At 52.2% G+C, this 6856-nt stretch overlaps 3 non-coding genes across 3 annotated transcripts in view; all 3 read left to right on the top strand.

Moving 5' to 3' along the window:
• The first annotated feature begins 3894 nt into the window (after positions 1–3894).
• Positions 3895–5787, top strand: LOC126319557 (small subunit ribosomal RNA). Its single transcript, XR_007557747.1, has one exon. It is a non-coding gene; the product is annotated as a small subunit ribosomal RNA (ribosomal RNA).
• Positions 5788–6149: 362 nt separating this feature from the next.
• Positions 6150–6304, top strand: LOC126319570 (5.8S ribosomal RNA). The gene has a single exon (XR_007557758.1). It is a non-coding gene; the product is annotated as a 5.8S ribosomal RNA (ribosomal RNA).
• Positions 6305–6492: 188 nt separating this feature from the next.
• Positions 6493–6856, top strand: part of LOC126319565 (large subunit ribosomal RNA) — a 4222-nt gene continuing 3858 nt past the window's right edge. Inside the window, exon 1 of the ribosomal RNA XR_007557754.1 lies at positions 6493–6856. This exon is cut by the window's right edge and continues 3858 nt beyond it. This is a non-coding gene — a ribosomal RNA (large subunit ribosomal RNA).

The raw sequence follows: 6856 nt of genomic DNA, 5'->3' as shown, positions 1-6856 counted from the left end.
TGGCTGTACCAGATTATCGCTTAACCTAACTCAATTTGTCCCTTAACCTAACTCAGTTTGTCCCTTAACCTAACTCAAGTTGTCCCTTAACCTAACTCAAGTTGTCCCTTAACCTAACTCAAGTTGTCCCTTAACCTAACTCAAGTTGTCCCTTAACCTAACTCAAGTTGTCCCTTAACCTAACTCAAGTTGTCCCTTAACCTAACTCAATTTGTCCCTTAACCTAACTCAAGTTGTCCCTTAACCTAACTCAAGTTGTCCCTTAACCTAACTCAAGTTGTCCCTTAACCTAACTCAAGTTGTCCCTTAACCTAACTCAAGTTGTCCCTTAACCTAACTCAAGTTGTCCCTTAACCTAACTCAATTTGTCCCTTAACCTAACTCAAGTTGTCCCTTAACCTAACTCAATTTGTCCCTTAACCTAACTCAATTTGTCCCTTAACCTAACTCAAGTTGTCCCTTAACCTAACTCAAGTTGTCCCTTAACCTAACTCAAGTTGTCCCTTAACCTAACTCAAGTTGTCCCTTAACCTAACTCAAGTTGTCCCTTAACCTAACTCAAGTTGTCCCTTAACCTAACTCAAGTTTTCCCTTAACCTAACTCAAGTTGTCCCTTAACCTAACTCAAGTTGTCCCTTAACCTAACTCAAGTTGTCCCTTAACCTAACTCAAGTTGTCCCTTAACCTAACTCAAGTTGTCCCTTAACCTAACTCAATTTGTCCCTTAACCTAACTCAATTTGTCCCTTAACCTAACTCAAGTTGTCCCTTAACCTAACTCAATTTGTCCCTTAACCTAACTCAATTTGTCCCTTAACCTAACTCAAGTTGTCCCTTAACCTAACTCAAGTTGTCCCTTAACCTAACTCAAGTTGTCCCTTAACCTAACTCAAGTTGTCCCTTAACCTAACTCAAGTTGTCCCTTAACCTAACTCAAGTTGTCCCTTAACCTAACTCAAGTTGTCCCTTAACCTAACTCAAGTTGTCCCTTAACCTAACTCAAGTTGTCCCTTAACCTAACTCAAGTTGTCCCTTAACCTAACTCAAGTTGTCCCTTAACCTAACTCAAGTTGTCCCTTAACCTAACTCAATTTGTCCCTTAACCTAACTCAAGTTGTCCCTTAACCTAACTCAATTTGTCCCTTAACCTAACTCAATTTGTCCCTTAACCTAACTCAATTTGTCCCTTAACCTAACTCAATTTGTCCCTTAACCTAACTCAATTTGTCCCTTAACCTAACTCAATTTGTCCCTTAACCTAACTCAATTTGTCCCTTAACCTAACTCAATTTGTCCCTTAACCTAACTCAAGTTGTCCCTTAACCTAACTCAAGTTGTCCCTTAACCTAACTCAAGTTGTCCCTTAACCTAACTCAAGTTGTCCCTTAACCTAACTCAAGTTGTCCCTTAACCTAACTCAAGTTGTCCCTTAACCTAACTCAAGTTGTCCCTTAACCTAACTCAAGTTGTCCCTTAACCTAACTCAAGTTGTCCCTTAACCTAACTCAAGTTGTCCCTTAACCTAACTCAAGTTGTCCCTTAACCTAACCCACGTTGTCCCTTAACCTAACCCACGTTGTCCCTTAACCTAACCCACGTTGTCCCTTAACCTAACCCACGTTGTCCCTTAACCTAACCCACGTTGTCCCTTAACCTAACCCACGTTGTCCCTTAACCTAACCCACGTTGTCCCTTAACCTAACCGACGTTGTCCCTTAACCTAACCCACGTTGTCCCTTAACCTAACCCACGTTGTCCCTTAACCTAACCCACGTTGTCCCTTAACCTAACCCACGTTGTCCCTTAACCTAACCCACGTTGTCCCTTAACCTAACCCACGTTGTCCCTTAACCTAACCCACGTTGTCCCTTAACCTAACCCACGTTGTCCCTTAACCTAACCCACGTTGTCCCTTAACCTAACCCACGTTGTCCCTTAACCTAACCCACGTTGTCCCTTAACCTAACCCACGTTGTCCCTTAACCTAACCCACGTTGTCCCTTAACCTAACCCACGTTGTCCCTTAACCTAACCCACGTTGTCCCTTAACCTAACCCACGTTGTCCCTTTGCCTAACATAGTTCACTGCTCGGAATCTCTGGTGTCGTTGTTATCCTCATGTAGATGTCTTGCGAGTGTTGCTTACTTTCCACATATTCCTGCTATCCACTGTCAATTGTACTGCAATAGGACTATATCGCCGACCCCCCCCCTCCCCCCCCTCTGTCCCCCTCTGTCCCCCTCTTTGTGTCTCTGTCCTCTCAAGCTGGTCGGTCTGGCGTTTGAGTGTTAAATGAGCCTCGCAGCTGTTCAGTTGCATTCAGATGTCGACGCCCTCAGTGTACGTCGTGGTATGGTCTGTGTCCATTGTCCGCTGATGTCGTACGCGTAACCCACACGCTGTACCGATCATCGGTCGTTACGTACAGAGTGAAGTAGTGTGATACGTGTGACCGTACGCTGGCTGTGCCCAACGGTGTCGAATCTCAATTTCCATATGTTGTGCTTGATGCTACTTGTCTCGTCTCCCAATAACAGCTAGGTTGCACTGTGGTACGCCGTAGAGGCGTGTGGGAGGAACGTACGAACGCATTGTATGTCACCCTGGGTCGCTGGGGGTGGTGGTGCGGTGAGTCAGGTCAGGTCAGGTCAGCGTGAGCCGTCTGATGTAGTGACGCGTGTATTCCGACTTTCTCGTATTGCCTCACACAAAGTGCTACCCTGGTGGACCGCGTTCCATATCTGGGACATGCCGCAGATGCCGGTTGACAGTGGATCGCGGAAGGTACATCGCATACGTGCGCGGGCCACCTTCCACGTGTTCTCTTCTGCACATGTCGCAGTGTGTATGTGGTCTGATGTAGCGTGTCGTGACACATGACATCCTGGCATGCAAGAATTGTTGAATTCGCAAATGTAGGTGGACATCTACGTTTACTGCCCAAGATACGCAAATGAACTGGAAATCCGTTGTTGAGCGGTTGTTCACGCTGGAGGTGAATCTGTGATGGCGACGATCGGTACAGCTATTAACCGGTTGTTTCAGCGGTACCCGCCACATCCACACGCGTGACTAGGCCCATGTGGGTATGAAGCGATACGCGGCGGTGGCTTGGTGGGACTGTTCCCGGCCGGTGAAGGGGGGCCGCCCGGCGTGTTGGCCGCGCGCTGCGTGGGCGCACGCGCAACAGGCGGCTGGTGGGGGGCGCCGAGTGGCAGGAGCGCCAGCCGACGGGCCCGGCAGGCTGCGCAGCTACGCTGCGGCGCACCCTGCACGCGGCGCCTGGCGGCCAAAGTTGGTTCAGCCGAGCCCGGTGCGAAGCGCGGTGGACATCTGCAGTGTGCTGGTCTGATTGAGGACTGTGTGCGTTGAGGATGCGCCGCCGCCTGGCACTCGGCGCCGCGACGCCGTCTGCTGCTCGGTCGCCCCAGCGGTTCTCGCAGGTGGTTTGTATCGCAGTTGTGCGGACGTGTTGGCGCGTGCGCTGTGCTGGGAGAGTTCGCTTCTGCACCCAAGTGGGGCTTTGCCCTTGTGTGGCGCTGGCGTTGGAGCTGCCGGTCACCATAGGTGGCGCGTGTTGTCTCCCGCCGGCAATGCCACGACAGCACGCTCCCGGGCCTCTGTCGGCAGCGGCAAGCTCAGTTGGGAGCAAGGGTGTTCGCACTAAAACCGTCTACTCGCCTAACTCCGGGCGATTGCGCCTCTCTCGAAACCGACCAAGTACCTAGGACGGCGCTGCGCGCCGCCGGGACCTGAGAGGGTTTCGAGGTGTATCGTGCAGGGGAGCTCGGCCTCCTCCTGTTTGCAGAATAATTGAGCGGACGCTTGCGTGTTCGCGCGGGCCCCCGGGACACACTCCCGGGCGGCCGGCTGCTCAGCTCTAGTTGACGCAGCTCCCTGGTTGATCCTGCCAGTAGTCATATGCTTGTCTCAAAGATTAAGCCATGCATGTCTCAGTACAAGCCGCATTAAGGTGAAACCGCGAATGGCTCATTAAATCAGTTATGGTTCCTTAGATCGTACCCACGTTACTTGGATAACTGTGGTAATTCTAGAGCTAATACATGCAAACAGAGTCCCGACCAGAGATGGAAGGGACGCTTTTATTAGATCAAAACCAATCGGATTGGCTTGTCTGGTCCGTTTGCCTTGGTGACTCTGAATAACTTTGGGCTGATCGCACGGTCCTCGTACCGGCGACGCATCTTTCAAATGTCTGCCTTATCAACTGTCGATGGTAGGTTCTGCGCCTACCATGGTTGTAACGGGTAACGGGGAATCAGGGTTCGATTCCGGAGAGGGAGCCTGAGAAACGGCTACCACATCCAAGGAAGGCAGCAGGCGCGCAAATTACCCACTCCCGGCACGGGGAGGTAGTGACGAAAAATAACGATACGGGACTCATCCGAGGCCCCGTAATCGGAATGAGTACACTTTAAATCCTTTAACGAGTATCTATTGGAGGGCAAGTCTGGTGCCAGCAGCCGCGGTAATTCCAGCTCCAATAGCGTATATTAAAGTTGTTGCGGTTAAAAAGCTCGTAGTTGGATTTGTGTCCCACGCTGTTGGTTCACCGCCCGTCGGTGTTTAACTGGCATGTATCGTGGGACGTCCTGCCGGTGGGGCGAGCCGAAGGGGTGCTTTCGCGTCCCGAGGCGGACCCCGTTTAAATCCTACCAGGGTGCTCTTTGTTGAGTGTCTCGGTGGGCTGGCACGTTTACTTTGAACAAATTAGAGTGCTTAAAGCAGGCAAGCCCGCCTGAATACTGTGTGCATGGAATAATGGAATAGGACCTCGGTTCTATTTTGTTGGTTTTCGGAACCCGAGGTAATGATTAATAGGGACAGGCGGGGGCATTCGTATTGCGACGTTAGAGGTGAAATTCTTGGATCGTCGCAAGACGAACAGAAGCGAAAGCATTTGCCAAGTATGTTTTCATTAATCAAGAACGAAAGTTAGAGGTTCGAAGGCGATCAGATACCGCCCTAGTTCTAACCATAAACGATGCCAGCCAGCGATCCGCCGCAGTTCCTCCGATGACTCGGCGGGCAGCCTCCGGGAAACCAAAGCTTTTGGGTTCCGGGGGAAGTATGGTTGCAAAGCTGAAACTTAAAGGAATTGACGGAAGGGCACCACCAGGAGTGGAGCCTGCGGCTTAATTTGACTCAACACGGGAAACCTCACCAGGCCCGGACACCGGAAGGATTGACAGATTGATAGCTCTTTCTTGATTCGGTGGGTGGTGGTGCATGGCCGTTCTTAGTTGGTGGAGCGATTTGTCTGGTTAATTCCGATAACGAACGAGACTCTAGCCTGCTAACTAGTCGCGTGACATCCTTCGTGCTGTCAGCGATTACTTTTCTTCTTAGAGGGACAGGCGGCTTCTAGCCGCACGAGATTGAGCAATAACAGGTCTGTGATGCCCTTAGATGTTCTGGGCCGCACGCGCGCTACACTGAAGGAATCAGCGTGTCTTCCTAGGCCGAAAGGTCGGGGTAACCCGCTGAACCTCCTTCGTGCTAGGGATTGGGGCTTGCAATTGTTCCCCATGAACGAGGAATTCCCAGTAAGCGCGAGTCATAAGCTCGCGTTGATTACGTCCCTGCCCTTTGTACACACCGCCCGTCGCTACTACCGATTGAATGATTTAGTGAGGTCTTCGGACTGGTACGCGGCATCGACTCTGTCGTTGCCGATGCTACCGGAAAGATGACCAAACTTGATCATTTAGAGGAAGTAAAAGTCGTAACAAGGTTTCCGTAGGTGAACCTGCGGAAGGATCATTACCGACTAGACTGCATGTCTTTCGATGTGCGTGTCGTGTCGCGCAACACGCTACCTGTACGGCAGTGGCCGTGCGCCGCGTGCGGAACCACGCGTGCCTCTCAAAACTAGCGGAAGTGTTGTTGTTGTGTGGTACGAGCGCTGAAGCTCTGGAGCGGCTGGCCTGCGGTACCTGGCGCCTGGCGCCGGTTTTGAATGACGTTCGCCCGAGTGCCTGTCCGCTCCGGTGTGGAGCCGTACGACGCCCATCGGCTGTGAGGCCGTTGGACACAAAAAAAATAGTGGAACAGGGGCCGTCAGACGCCTCAGTCCCGCAAATGCTACTGTCTTGAAAGAGACAGTGGGAGACTGAAAAGGAAAAGATCACCCAGGACGGTGGATCACTCGGCTCGTGGGTCGATGAAGAACGCAGCAAATTGCGCGTCGACATGTGAACTGCAGGACACATGAACATCGACGTTTCGAACGCACATTGCGGTCCATGGATTCCGTTCCCGGGCCACGTCTGGCTGAGGGTCGGCTACGTATACTGAAGCGCGCGGCGTTTGTCCCGCTTCGGAGACGTGGGAGTGTCGTGGTCGCCTGTGTGGCCGGCCGCGTCTCCTTAAACGTGCGATGCGCGCCCGTCGCCTGGCGGTTCGCATACCGGTACTTTCTCGGTAGCGTGCACAGCCGGCTGGCGGTGTGGCGTGCGACACCTCGTACAACGACCTCAGAGCAGGCGAGACTACCCGCTGAATTTAAGCATATTACTAAGCGGAGGAAAAGAAACTAACAAGGATTCCCCCAGTAGCGGCGAGCGAACAGGGAAGAGTCCAGCACCGAACCCCGCAGGCTGCCGCCTGTCGTGGCATGTGGTGTTTGGGAGGGTCCACTACCCCGACGCCTCGCGCCGAGCCCAAGTCCAACTTGAATGAGGCCACGGCCCGTAGAGGGTGCCAGGCCCGTAGCGGCCGGTGCGAGCGTCGGCGGGACCTCTCCTTCGAGTCGGGTTGCTTGAGAGTGCAGCTCCAAGTGGGTGGTAAACTCCATCTGAGACTAAATATGACCACGAGACCGATAGCGAACAAG

This window comes from Schistocerca gregaria, unplaced genomic scaffold, assembly GCF_023897955.1.
Source record: "Schistocerca gregaria isolate iqSchGreg1 unplaced genomic scaffold, iqSchGreg1.2 ptg000689l, whole genome shotgun sequence".
NCBI classification, from domain to species: domain Eukaryota; kingdom Metazoa; phylum Arthropoda; class Insecta; order Orthoptera; family Acrididae; genus Schistocerca; species Schistocerca gregaria.
This window is presented reverse-complemented; position numbering and strand designations above follow the sequence as displayed.